This window comes from Zootoca vivipara, chromosome 2 (assembly GCF_965207765.1).
Source record: "Zootoca vivipara chromosome 2, rZooViv2.hap1.1, whole genome shotgun sequence".
NCBI lineage: Eukaryota > Metazoa > Chordata > Lepidosauria > Squamata > Lacertidae > Zootoca > Zootoca vivipara.
The window spans coordinates 47618872-47632968 of NC_142584.1; the positions used below are offsets into that span (position 1 = coordinate 47618872).

General features: G+C 44.7%; 1 long non-coding RNA gene across 1 annotated transcript; it reads right to left on the bottom strand.

The window, feature by feature from the left end:
• LOC118080282 (uncharacterized) lies at positions 1-8599 on the bottom strand. The gene is made up of 2 exons (XR_015948100.1): positions 8433-8599; positions 1-7828 (listed from the first exon to the last, which is right to left on the bottom strand). It is a non-coding gene; the product is annotated as an uncharacterized LOC118080282 (long non-coding RNA).
• Positions 8600-14097: the final 5498 nt, after the last annotated feature.

Here is a 14097-nt window from a genome sequence, read left to right on the forward strand (position 1 = left end):
AAATACCCCAATGCTCTTAATCTTTTATTAACTGTTTCAGCCCAGTGGGCAGAAGATGCTGATAAAAAAGGCTGTTTTCTAGGAATTGCTGCTTTAAGACAAAAAATAAATAAATGAGCTAGTTTTGAACGTATTGTAGGGATGGGGAACCTGGTGACCTCTACCTCTTGTTGGACTCCCAACTGCTATCAGCCCCAGCCAGCATGGCCAAAGGTCAGGGATGATGGGTGTTGGAGTACTATTAGCTATTTTACTTTGGCACCTGAGTACAAACTCTCATCCCCACCCCTTACTAACAGCAACAATGCATAAAATGTTCAATAATGAGCAATGTCCTGTCCTTTAATAAGCTGCCTGAGGTGGCCACCTCACTCTGCCTAATGGTAGGGCTGGCCCTGTGTTCCACACACTGCACCCAGTGTTTGCTGGGACGTAATTGCTATGCAACTCAGTCAGTAAGTAAGTAAGTAAATCCAAAAGCCGAACAAGACTGCAATAGCAGAAAGAGTGTCACTTCCGGGGCATGTGAACTGGTAGGCCTGGGAGTGACACCTCTTGATCTGTTTACACATTACATTCCTAGGACAGAGGAAATGGTCTGCAGGATTCCTTCCCAAGGGAGACACAGTCACATCACTAGGCCTGTTAGAGGAGACTGCTCTCTTTTTTTACTGGCGACATCCATCTGTTGCGAAGCATTTGAGGAAAAGAGAAGGGAATGCAAAGGGGAGGTCCCTGGAGTGACATCTGAAAGGGTGATAAAAGTCCACGACTCTTTGTTTCCTGCATATGGAAAGATTATATGTTGCAAGCCTTGATATAAAAGGAGACCACCAGCACTCTCCACTATAGGGCAGGGCAGCTCTCCATCAAATACTTCCCCACTTCTTTTTATATGTCTGACAATTGTGTAAATTGAAGCATATGAAGTAGGCGCAAGATTGTACCCACTGCCTCTGCTCAGAACCTCCACGTTTATTTATTGAGAGGTCCTCTTTTTCATGGGTAGAGTCATCATAGCGATCCATAGTTAAAAGTAGAATTTGACAAATGTGCCTTCTTTTTTGCTCTTCAAAATATGGCAACCCGATTATCCATTTTAAAAATTCAAAGCAGTTTATAATAATACTTATACTAGGGGCTGCTGCCACTGCTCACATTGCTTGCCAGTCTTGCCTGCCCCAGCATTTTAAAGCCACCATTTCAAAACCAGCCTTCTCTTTTGCTCCACTCCCTCACCATGACTTCATACAAATCCAATATTGCGGCACTAGAAATCCTCCGGGGGGAGCTGCATGAATAGACCCTGAACATTTTTATAATAAAAACATGTAAAAAAAAAAATTAGCCACCAACTAACTAATAGAGAAAGGTGTTTTCTTAATTGGCCTGCATAAGCCTGGCAGCGTAGAAAAGCTTTCAACAGACGTTTAAAGGTTGAAACAGAAGGCACCTGCTGAATCTCTGTTGGCAGAGTATTCCTCAGGATGGGGCTAATCACACCAAAGGCTCTGTTTCATGATGACGTCCAATGAGCCTCACCAACTCAGGGGACAACCAGAAACACTCCTGTGGATTATCTCAGTGATCGAGCTGAGATAAAGATTTAGGTGCTCCCTAAAGTACCCTGGACCCAAGTTGTTCAGGTCTTTGTAAACCTGTCTTGGTAATCTCGGTTATTAGTAATCTCTGTGAACAGAACCCGCGTACACACAACATGCATCTAACTCAGTATTGTCTACACCAGTGGTGTCCAATTTTTCCAGACCCAGGGCCCACCATTAACCCAAATATGTATTTCATGTTTTTAAATATATACAGTGGTGCCTCGCAGGACGAATGTAATTCGTTCCACGAGTCAATTCATTTTGCGAAAAATTCATCTTGCGAATTGCGGTTTCCCATAGGAATGCATTGAAATTTCTTTTTTTGCCCATAGGAATGCGTTAATTAAATTTCAATGCATTCCTATGGGAAACCGCAATTCGCAAGACGAATTTTTCACAAAATGAATTCGTCTTGTGAATCACCATCAGATCGCAAAACGCATTCGTCTTACGAAAAATTCGTCTTGCAGGGCATTCGTCTTGCGAGGTACCACTGTACTGTATATTTGTATTGTAGTGGTGCTCTTGTAACTTGGCTGTAACCTGTCAGTGGGTTCCAACCTGCCAGTTGAATGGTTCACGTTGACTGGCAGTAGGTCTCCAGGGTTTCAGACAGGGAAGCCTCCCCAGCCCTATCTACAGATGCCAAGGATTGAGCTTGGGACCTTTTGTGTACAAAGCATCTCCTCTACTACCATTCTATGGCCCTTCCTGCATATACCCTCCAACATTTCACAAGTGAAAATACTTGGAATCATGCTCCTATTCTCATACCAAGATCGCTGCCTGAGCTGCCATCTCTTCGCAGCCCCTACGCATCACTTTCCCTCTACCTGCTGTGGAGGTAAATTGACTATTAGTTGTTTCCTTATACAATGTCTAGTTGAACATTTAATCTCAGAATGGATCTCGTTATACTCATCACAGAAGAGCTGCAATATGGACAAATTCAGCAGCAAGTGGATAGGCAATTAAGGCAAGGGAATGAAAGAGGTTGGAGCAGTGCGCTGACACTATGTGCCTGCAAGTTACATGCATGTGCACTAGAGTCAGGAAATACCTGCCCTCTTCCTTTAGAGATTCAATATCTAGGGGACTTGGGTAGGGGGTTGAACCCCCAAAACCACCATGCACATGTGTATACATTGTCAAGAAAAAGGCATTCTCTTACATATCCCCACAAGACTGAAATGGGAGGTGGTGTTTTACCAGGGGGAAGGTTCAGAAACTGGAGTAGTTGGAGGTATGGGATTGATTATTTGCCTACTATTATAACCCCCCTTTAGCTTGGCCTCTCCAGTAGGAGCTAAAATGCAACAAAAATGAGAATCCCGAAAACGAACTGGAAGTAGAAGCAAAAAGATCCAGTGGGATAGTTAAAATATATATTTATTGATCTAATGCTTTTTGGACCTTACAGGTCCTACTTTAGGGAAAGCTAAAATCAAATCAAATTTTAAAATATTTTAAATTACAAAACCAATCTGAGAGTTCCCAGAAGGAGGACCAGGAGGGTCCAGAAATGCATTGGATCAACTTGTTTGACTTTTGACTACTTTGTTGTTGTTGTTGTTGTTGTTTTGCTTCTACTTCAAGTTCCCACTCCAGAATTAGCTGTGCTCAAAAGAGGCCTGTGTATTCGGACATGACTACAGCAAAAAGTTCTAATTTGGTTTGAATGGAATCTATTCCTTTTTAAAAAATGAACACGCCACTGATGGAGGCATGTTCCCTACATACACACTCCACTGCTGCCCCAGAATGCTCTTTCCTCTCATCACTGTCGCTTTGTGCTCAGAAGACAGGGGAAGGGGGAGGCAGAAAAAGAGGAGGAATGGGAGAAGAGGAAATGTATAATTCTGATAATCAAAACACTTCCTTTAATGGGCACTAGGCAAAGCAAAACTGAGCTTTGCTGAGTGCTGGCTCACCCATTCTGCCTCTCTGCTCTGCTGACACTGTTAAATATGGGAAGAGGTAGAGAAGTGAAGGACAGCCCCCTCCCATAATGACCATAAATAGATGACGGAATGAAAATGGATATCTCAGAGTGGAGTTGCTGGAGCAAAATGTTAGTGATGGCTCATATGATATGCTGCTTGTTCTGTGCAGTTTTATGAGAGTGAAATTCTCTTATAAAGGACAATAGCTTTATGGGATTTCAGTAGGTGAATTACTAGAAATGCAGGCTATTTCTCATTGTCTATAAGAATCCTTTAACCGCCCAGGGCTGTGTTCTGCTAAGATCCCTAGACAGCAGAGCAGACTGCATAGAGGGCCGCACCATACCTTGCTTCAAGAGAAGACCATGCCAATGCTATCAGAATTGACTTGATCCCACAGCATTAAATCAAAACCCAAAGGGTCTGCTGTAATAGCATCCATGGCAAAAATTCATATGGACAAAAACTGCAAAGCAACCTGGCGATGGGCAGTTGCAGGAGCTTGCCTGCGTCTCATCCCTTGAAAACAGCAGTGTGATTCCAAGGAGGTTCTCTCTCATTCTCCTCGCCTCCAAAGTACGAAAGGCTTGTGTGGAAGTATGGAAGTATTGGCAACTGGTTGGCCACTGTGAGAACGGAGTGGATTGGCCCTTTGCCTGATCCAGCAAAGCTCTTATGTTCTGAAGACTTATAAAGTCTTGAATTTCTCCCATAGAAATTATCCTGTTCTCCAGCATTACTTCAGTACATTTTCTTACAATTAAATCTGTCAGTGTGACACTGGACATTTAACAGGTCTGCTGCTCCAAAGAGGCTCCTAAAATGATCCACCCTCCTTCTCCCCTTCTCCCACATTTACACATGAGGTTTAAACCATGGTTGAGCCCTCTGAGTTATATGAATTTGAGAATGAAAAGCAGGGCAGAGAGACTTGTAATTTGAACGAGTATTTTTATATAGTTTTTTGATTCACATTATGAAGCAATTCAGGCAAAATGTGTAACGAAAACACTATAAGCCTAATGTGGAAAAATAATCGGAAAGGTGACAGACAGACAGACAGACAGACAGACAATAGAATGGCTGTGGAGAATAATATGACAGGGCAACATTTCTGAGTCCACTATTATGGTCCCCACTTACTTTGGACAATGCCAGTATCTAAAATATCACACAGTGTCAACACCATCCATTTAAAATACTCTGAAGCCACTTTGACACTCATCACACTTAATCTACAGTTCCCAGGATTTTTTGATGGAAGCCATTTCAGTCAAAGAGGAACGAAGTGCTGAATGGTGTGGATGTGATCAAATATTTCCATATAGCCATGAAAAGCTATGGAAAGTAGATATGTGTTTGCATGCAGTAAAACAAAGTTGCATTGTCTGCCGGAAACACATGTGCACACTGCAGGCATATGGCACACAGCATACATACATTCATTCATTAACACTGCCTGGTACTTTCTGATTAACACACATTGAAGCACATTAACACTGGGTTATCAATTTGGGGCTGGGTAGACTGGGTGCCTGGGCCCCCTTCTAATTCTTGGAATAGCCAAGCTAGCTTCCTGGTGAGATGATAGCCTGGGTGATGGGGCATTAAGGGGAACAAAGAAAGAGGCTTTGTGTGAGAAGGCAAACTTCAACTTGCAGGTGGCTAGAAGGACAAAAGCAGAGTTGAGAGTGGAGAGTTGAGTGATGTGAGATAGGAGCTGGAAAAAAGTAGGTAGAAACCAGAGAGAGAGAGAGACATGCTTGATTTCTGCTTGAATCCAAGGCTGTGGTTATGAGTGAAGTAAGACCCTCTTGGGGTGTTGATGCTGTGTACCCCTCTATTGTAGGCTTAGGTTGAATATATGTGTAAATAAACCATATATCATAAAGATACCACAATCTCCACTGTCCCTAATTCCAAAGGAAACATGAACCCCTAGTAAGCGCCTGGAACCCCTGGTATCTTGCAGTGTTCAGAGATTGGGGTGATGCGCAACAACTCTGTAGGCAATGGGAGAATGGGATCAGACTTGCTGCCTAACACACACTCAGTGTAACTTGTGAAGAGCCTGTGTGTGTACAACTGTACATGCATTTGGGAACCCTGCCTTGCCTGATGAGTTCCATGTGTAGGCTCTTTCACAAGCCATGAATCTGGGCTCAGGGTAACCAATCTGGTAACCTCCCAATGTGGACTGCAGCTCCTGTCATCCCTGACCACTGGCTCTGCTTGTCAGGACTGATGAGAGTTGTAGTCTGAAACATCTGGAGGTCACCACATTGGCTACCCCAATTGGCACTGGAAGTGCTTTTGTCCATGTGCAATTGGCACATGGACTGCTTTTTCCATTTGATTACCATAACGTGTGAAGAGGGCTATTCTGTAACAAGCTGGTGGCCGCTTCCAGTCTTTAGTTTCCCTCCTCACATATTAAAAATAAATAAATAAACTTAGATAACATAACCTTGCAGCATGTTTGCACAAGAAGCTAAGTGCTGCTGGGTTTTTGAATGGGACGGTAAAACCTGCGTTTTCATTTTCTTCTACATTAAAGGCTGTTACACAGGACACAAAACCTGCAAGTGTTTTTGAATCCATTCTTCGAATAATTCCTGCCTTTTTCCAGCATTCATGTACCTCAAAGTCACGTTTGACCTGTCTACCGTTTCAGAGGTGCACATTTTCGACCCTTTCCTGACTGCTTCAGCTTTAATCCATAAAGTACAAAAAAATAGAAAGAAAAAGGAATGAGCAAAGAGGACCTAACAAATTACCGCAGTGACTCACCGGCAACACATACAAATTCTTTCTATGCCGTTTTAAACACAGTGCTTCTGAAGAGGAATAAAAGAAAGTGCTGGTGTGGAAACGTTGAAGGAAAAGGGGAGGGCAGAGGGCGGTTTTTCCCTTTTCCCTTTTTCTTTTCTTGGACAGAACCAATTTTCCAAGCCTTTTAGTTCTGAAGCTGCAAACGTATTTTGCAAGCTGTAGGTTTTTTGTTTTTTTTTAAAGGAAGAAACTTAAATCATCTCCAGACAACTTTTTTTTTTTGCAAGTGGCAAAGGAAACACTGCTCTGTCCAGGAGCAATTCTGAGATGCAGCCTGTCTAGACAAAGCTTCCCCCTAATTTCCTACCGATAATTGCTTTGGGAAATCTGCACATGCATGTTCTGGAAAAGAACTCCTTACCTACCAGCTGGAAGGCACTAAAGTGGTCGGTCCTCTATGCCCATAGCGCTTTGGAACTGGGTGCCAGAAATGCTCTAAGTGGCTGAAAAATCAGCAACTGCCCTGCCCACCAGTCACTCTTAAATGTCATGAGACTGCTCAGTTGTCAATCTGACCTGTTGGAAGGCTAGACTTGTGCATATAGGAAACTGCCTGGGCTCCAGGGCAGTAAATTGGCTTATTGCCCAGAGTACTTTCTTACCCCCAGAGGTTCCAAGATATGATACTGGGGTGGCTAACATGGTGCGCTCCAGATGCTGTGGACTACAACTCTGAGCATCCTTGACCATGTTGGCCGGGGCTGATGGGAGGAGTAACCCAGAATGTTGGCTACCCCAGTGTAGATAATTCCTTGCCTCCCAGCAACGCTTAGGATACCTGTGACATATTTGGTTGCTGCGCCTTTGGCTGGTGGGTGCCAGCTTTTTCCACTGGACAGCCCCTGACTGCAGTTCTAGTTGGGCATTGCCACACACTACCAGAAGTGCCTGAAATGCCCAGGCGTCCCCCGCCCCCAGATCAATACATGCTGGCACGCTAAATTCAGCAATCCAACATCTGCCCCGGGACCACCCCTGGGAGGGCAGAATGACCCATTTGCCATTTTCCACTTCAGGGTGGGAGGCAGGGAGGGCAGTCTAGATTGGAAATTATTCTGCTTTTTATTTTTTCCAACTTGGAACGTGCTTTGGAACAAACAAACGCCAGCAGCTCCCAGAGACATCTGCATCCTAGAGCCAAGCAGCCAGCCTTTGTAGTGCTGTCTGGTGATTCTGGGAGAAGCAGCCCCTTTTGCCTTATACAGGGTAGGATGAAGCACCATTTATTTGTCAGTGTAACTTTCTCAGAGCTAGCCCTGGGGAACTTGGGCCGGCGGTGGGGGGGGGAACGACTCTCAGGGGAAAGAGGTGTCATAAGTTTCCTAAGTAGGTTCTAGTTAAGCTTCCCACAAAATGCTGTTTTATTGAAGATTGGCGTTTTCTTTTCCTGTGCTCTGCTACAGCAGTTCTCAACATCCATCGCTCTGCAGCGCTTATGATAACCATCTAGAAAAAGACAGCAGGATGCAGAGATGAAAGGGGTTGCAGGGCAAACAGCAGCAGACAGAGATGTCATGATTCTGCTGAAAAGGAGATTATTATTTATATATATATATATCTAAAAAACTGACTGCTTAGCTAGATCTTCTGCTCCCCATTTCCAGCCATTGTACACCACATCAACTCTCAAATGTTTGAGGGGTGTATTTTGAGGGGAGACCAGTTAAAGTGCTTTCTACAAATGGAACTCCGAAACTCTTTGAGGGTGGAGATTCTTGACCTTTTTGTTTCGCCTGTCCATTTGTCTCCATCATCCTTCCTTCCTTCTTTTCCCATCCCAGAACAAGAACCAGTTCTGATGCAAAAATAATTCTACCACCGTGCAAAAGTTAGAAGCAAAGTCACTGCATATGGGGCACACCAATTAGCACAACATCTAAGAATAGGGAAGCATTAGAGTCACCAACTTACATTGCTTTTATATGGGTATTATACAATTTGATGTTAGACGTTCAACACACAGACCCATGTACCTGTAGAACACATTTGCCACAAACATGCAAATATCCACTCACACCTATGCATCCACAAACAGTAGGTAGGAACGTACCTGTGCTTGCCCACACCTGTCATGCACTAGGCCCTTGGTGAGGATGGGGAAGGTGGGCGCCATCTCCTCTCTTCGAAACACAGAGGGCCACACTGGGAGAGCGGTGTTGACACTCCTTTTTTAAGCCGCTGGCACAAGGGGTCCTGGGTGAAAACTTTTCCCTCACTGCTCAGAATCTGGAAAACCTTTTACTTTTACCTTATATGAGCTGAAAGACGATGCTCCACGGCGGACGGCCTCATCTGTCAGTGGTCCTGAGGGCAGCCATTGGCTGGGGCCTGGTCACGTGGTCCCGCTGCCTTGACCTGCGACAGTTCAAGCGAATGTTGGTTTTACCCCCTAAGGAAGGCGTGCTTGACAATTTTCATATTTCTTCTAAATTTGGAGATTTCAGACAATGCTCAGAATGCCAGAAGCCCATGTGGAAGTCATTAAGACTGCGAGGGAAAGAAGGAGGGAGGGAGAGAGGCAGCCAGTAAGGAGGGGGGCAGTGGAGGAAAGGAGGAGGGGTGGCAGGGAAAGCTTTGGGAGGTGGGGCAAAGGAGGGAGGGAGGTCTGAGGCTGTTGCCAGCTACATGCCTGGGAACGTAAATGAACTCACTCAGAGAAAGTTGTTTGTAATAATTTACTTCCTCTCCAGTTTTTCCTGCCCCATTTGGGAAAGCAGAGAAGCGCTGAGAACCACATGCTTGGAAGGAATGGATCCCATTTTGCCAATGACAAACGCCGAATACCCTCTGCTTGCAAACTGCAGGAGATGAGAATAACTAAGGGCAAGATCAATTAATGCACATCATTTACTGATTAACCCCCCTCCCTTTAATTGCCACCTTATACAAACAAGATGGACCCCCCCCCAGCATTCTTTCTTTATATGTTAGCGATGCTGGCTCTGTTTGTGCTATACATCTAAAGAAGTATCGTACCGCTTTAAGCAGTCACCATGGAAACATTTGGAACACGGCGTACAGTTCTGGTCCCCTCAGCTCAAAAAAGAAAAGGAAAAAAAGAATATTGTGCGGTTGGAAATGGTTCACAAAGGGGCAACTCAAAGGATGGACTCCCCTATGAGGAAAGGTTGCAGAGTTCAAGGCATTTTAGTTTAACGAAAGGGTGAGTGAAGAGGTGGCATGATAGAAATTTCTGAAATTATGCATAGCAGGGAGAAAGTGGATAAAGAAAAGTTTTTTCTCCTTCTCTCCTGACACTGGAACTCAGGGGCACCCAATGAAGCTGAGTGTTGGGAGATTAGCGATGGATAAAAGAAAGTACTTCGCACAGCGCATAGTCAGAATATGGAACTCGCTTCCCCTGGAGGCAGTGATGGCCACCAGCTTGGATGGCTTAAACAGAGAATTAGACAGATTGGTGGAGGAGAGGTCTGTCAATGGCTACGAGCCACAATGGCTATGCTCTATCTCCAGAGCTGGAGGCAGCGATGCTTCCAAATACTAGTTGCTGGAAATCACGGAAGGGGAGAATGCTCTTGTGCTTGTGTTCTGCTCCCTGGTTTTCCATAGGCATCTGGGTGGCCACTGTGAGAACAGGATGCTGGACTATCTGGGCCAATGGCCTGATCCAGCAGCCTTTCTTATGTCTTATGGTTCCCCACCAAAGAATGTAGTTTGTTAAGGGTGCTGGCAGTTGTTAGGAGTCCCCTATTCACCTCATGGGCCTACAGTAGTTTAACCATCAATCCCTCTTCTCAGGGAGTTCTAGGAATTGTAGCTCTGTGCCAGGGAATACGGTTAACTACTTAGTAACTCACAGCACCCTTAAAATACAGTCCCTGGGTTCTTTGGGCTGAAGCCATGGAGTCTTTAAAGTGGCATGATCCTGCTTTAAATGTACAGGGCAGATGAGCCTTTTGTCTTATGCTGGTGATTCTGCTTATGTAGCCAGGCAGTAGCATTCTGGATCAGTGAATCTAGAACATGTGGAATACAGTAGAATGTTTATTATTCATCATGAGTAATTGCAGCCCAGGATGTACAGTACTGAGGATTCCTTGAGATGGGGTGAGTGGGAAGTTGGAAGAGATCTAGAGATGTTCCCTGGCCTGGCTTAATCTATCTTGTGATTTTCATTTTTTTGAAAAGCTTCATCTGACCAGGCTGAAAAGGGTGTCTGGGCAGATGAATCCACCCAGACTATCGCTCCCTCTCTGTGTTTCTGTATATGACACACAGAGAAATACAGTATGGTGAATTGCCTGCTTTTGATATGACCAGGCGCCATGTTCAACCAGGTTGGATGGAGCCTTTTAAGGATAGAGAATGAGAGTATTGGAAATCTTTCTTTCATATATCCAAGACCTGGGTCTTTTCCTTCTATAGAAAAGCTCTTTCCAGGAACACCATGTTTTTCTATGTAACCTCTGGTTATCTTCCACTTTGGCTGGGGGCCATGAGTATAGTAAATTAAATGGAAGGTATTTTTTATGGCTGACTTTGCAACCAAACAATCTGAGGTTAGTTTTGCTCCCCCACAGCCACGGCTATACTTTTATCTGTTATAAAAATAAATTAGAAAAATTCCTTCCAGTAGCACCTTAGAGACCAACTAAGTTTGTCATTGGTATGACCTTTCGTGTGCATGCACACTTCTTCAGATATGAATAGCTCATACCAATGACAAACTTAGTTGGTCTCTAAGGTGCTACTGAAAGGAATTTTTCTTTCTTTCTTTTTCTTTTGTTTTGACTGGCAGACCAACACGGCTACCTACCTGTAACTTTTATCTGTTGACAGCCTTGTCACATCCACCTCCATGATCAGACTCCTGGTTGCGCAGGCCAGAGGGAGACTTTTGTTTGAGCAGTCATCAAGTCACAGGTAGAAGCCACACACCCTTCCTGTGTGTTCATCCTGTCTTCCCTGAAATGTTTAATGGCACATGTCAAATAGCATCCTCGTGTTCCTTTCTACAACCTGTTGCCACATACATATTTCCTAATAAGAGAAGAAGAAGAAGAAGAAGAAGAAGAAGAAGAAGAAGAAGAAGAAGAAGAAGAAGAAGAAGAAGAAGAAAAAGAAGAAGAAAAAGAGGAGGAGTAGGAGTAGGAGGAGTTTGGATTTGATTTCCCGCTTTATCACTACCTGAAGGAGTCTCAAAGCGGCTAACAATCTCCTTTCCCTTCCTCCCCCACAACAGACACCCTGTGAGGTGGGTGGGGCTGAGAGACTTCAGAGAAGTGTGACTAGCCCAAGGTCACCCAGCAGCTGCATGTGGAGGAGCAGAGACGCGAACCCGGTCCCCCAGATTACTAGTCTACCACTCTTAACCACTACACCACCCAAAAAGGGACACAATTTGCATATGCTGATGCACATTTAGAAGGAATTAGAAATACAATGCCACTCAATATAGTGGGGGAAGCTTGAGGCCAGGAGACCTTTGTGCCTACTCAGGGCCAAGCTAAAAAAACTGCATTAGCTTTGCACCTGTGTCTTCATGGACACCATTCTTGGAGACAAAGGACACACCAGTGTTTGTGAATTGGCCCTGGTCTGGAGAAATAAGACAGAGAGACTGGCACCCATACCATATGTTTAGAATACATGTATTGGCCCAAAGAATCCTGTGAGCAGGTAGTTTATCCCCTACAGAGCCATAATTCCCAGCACTCTTAACATGCTACAGTTCGCAGGATTCCTTGGGGGAAGCCATGTACTTTAAAGGTATGGTGTGGATGCACTGGGTCACTGGAAAAAGTTCTCCTTTGAGAACTTAGTCATGAGGCTAATGGGTGCCCTCATGCCACTCTATTAAGCCTAGAATCCTCCTGCTGAGAGACTTGCAAGTACTGCAGTGGGGTAATCTTTGTTGTGGTGGTTCTCTCGTCCTCCCTACCTGCACAGGTTCTGACCTTGGATGTCATTAGACAAGGTGATACAGCTGCCTCTGGTAGCATCTTTGAGTGCCATTAAAGGTCATATGACCGTACTAGGGGCAGGGCCATAGCTCAGTGGTAGAGCATCTTGCTCTGCATGCTGAAGGTCCCAGGTTTAATCCCCAGCATCTCCAGTTAGGGCTATGAACTGAAACCCTTGAAAGTTTCTGCCAGTCAGTGTAGGTAATATGGCGCTAGATGGACCAGGGGTTTGGCAACTTCCTATGTTCCTACCTATGTACGTTCAGAGCTGCCAATCAGTGCTGGCAGTATTGCACTAGATGGACCAATGGTCAAACTCAGGAGAAGGGCAGCTTCCTATGTTCCCCTGCACCTTCAGAGGAGGTGGATGTTGACCAGGGATGTAATCAGGGATGATGGGATAGAAGCTGGCAACTTAGCTCTTTCTGCTCAGGAGGTTAATAGGCAAAGGTCAGCCCTGACAGTTCCTCCTGCTAGCAAAGAAGCCAGTACAGCAGATATGGTTTCTGGTCGCCTGCCCCTGTTGCATTTGAGGAGAGAAACACGAAACTCAATCATGTACGGATGGGAAACATGAGCCCATGTATGGTAGGGTTTGCACTCAGGATGATTTAATTACCAGCCAACTGAAAATCCATGAAAGGCATTAAGGTTATAGGAACTCTGGATCAGCAGTTCCTTGTGCTTTCGTTCACCTTGTCCTTCTGATCACAGGAATGTCTGTGAAAATCCCACATATAGGAATCGGATGCTCCCCCTGGTGCTGTTGCCTTCCTTTCCTCAAAGCACTCACAGTGCATAATAATGGAAGAGCACGGCTTTTGCATGAGGAATAAGACAAAGAGCAGAAGAAATGATTTCTAGTATAGTTCAGGGCACAGATTTTCCACCTCTGTTTTATAACTTGTCTAAGTTATGCGTTGATCTGGGTTGCCTTTGCACTGCAGCGCTGGGCTTATTTTTGTCTTCCTGCTGCTCCCTAGCAGGTAATGAGACACATATGTCAAGGGGTTAATCATCTGTTTTTAGTTACCGCTCTCCAGGTAGCTGATGCATTTTCCAGAGATGTGTTGCTAAAAATAGGTGTGATTATTGACCTGCCCTCCACACACCTTGTATGGCATTGGCTTGCCAGATGGGGAGCATCATATAGCCCCCTTCCCCAAGACAGCAACCTTAGGGGTCTAGAACAAAATATCTGATGTCTTGAGTTGATGCCTTTTGCACAGCCATTCCAAAAGCACATTTTCACATTCAAGAGAACCTTAGCAATTCTGTACCTAGAGATGAGGGGCTTTGCTCCTCAACTGCAATGCAAAGGTAGCTGGGGAAAATAATGTGCTTGATTTGCAAATCCTAAGCCTGATATTAGGAGCACGCATGGTGTGTGATAGCCTAGCATGATGCGTGCAGGGCAGGGCAGTTAATCCGCTGAGATCCATAAGGATCTCTGTTCCTTGCCATGAGTTCGTAGCACTGATACTGGAACAGTCTGCAGCTCCTTTGAAGGCATGAGACTATTTCACACAGTGGAATCTCAGGAATTAGGGATGGATTATTATGGCCAGGGCTACATTTTTCTTGGAAATACAGGCCTTTTAAAACAGCCAATATCCTTTAGAGAAATCCCACCAGTCCAAGGGAGAAGGCAGCCTGTTCCAAAAAAACTGGCTTGTTTACACCCTTCCCAATACCTTCAGGAATCCTTAACATACTTCCCAGGGCATTATGGAGTCCAGAAAAACCCTCAAGGGCTTCTCTTAGATGACTTATTTGCTGAGCATTTTTCCT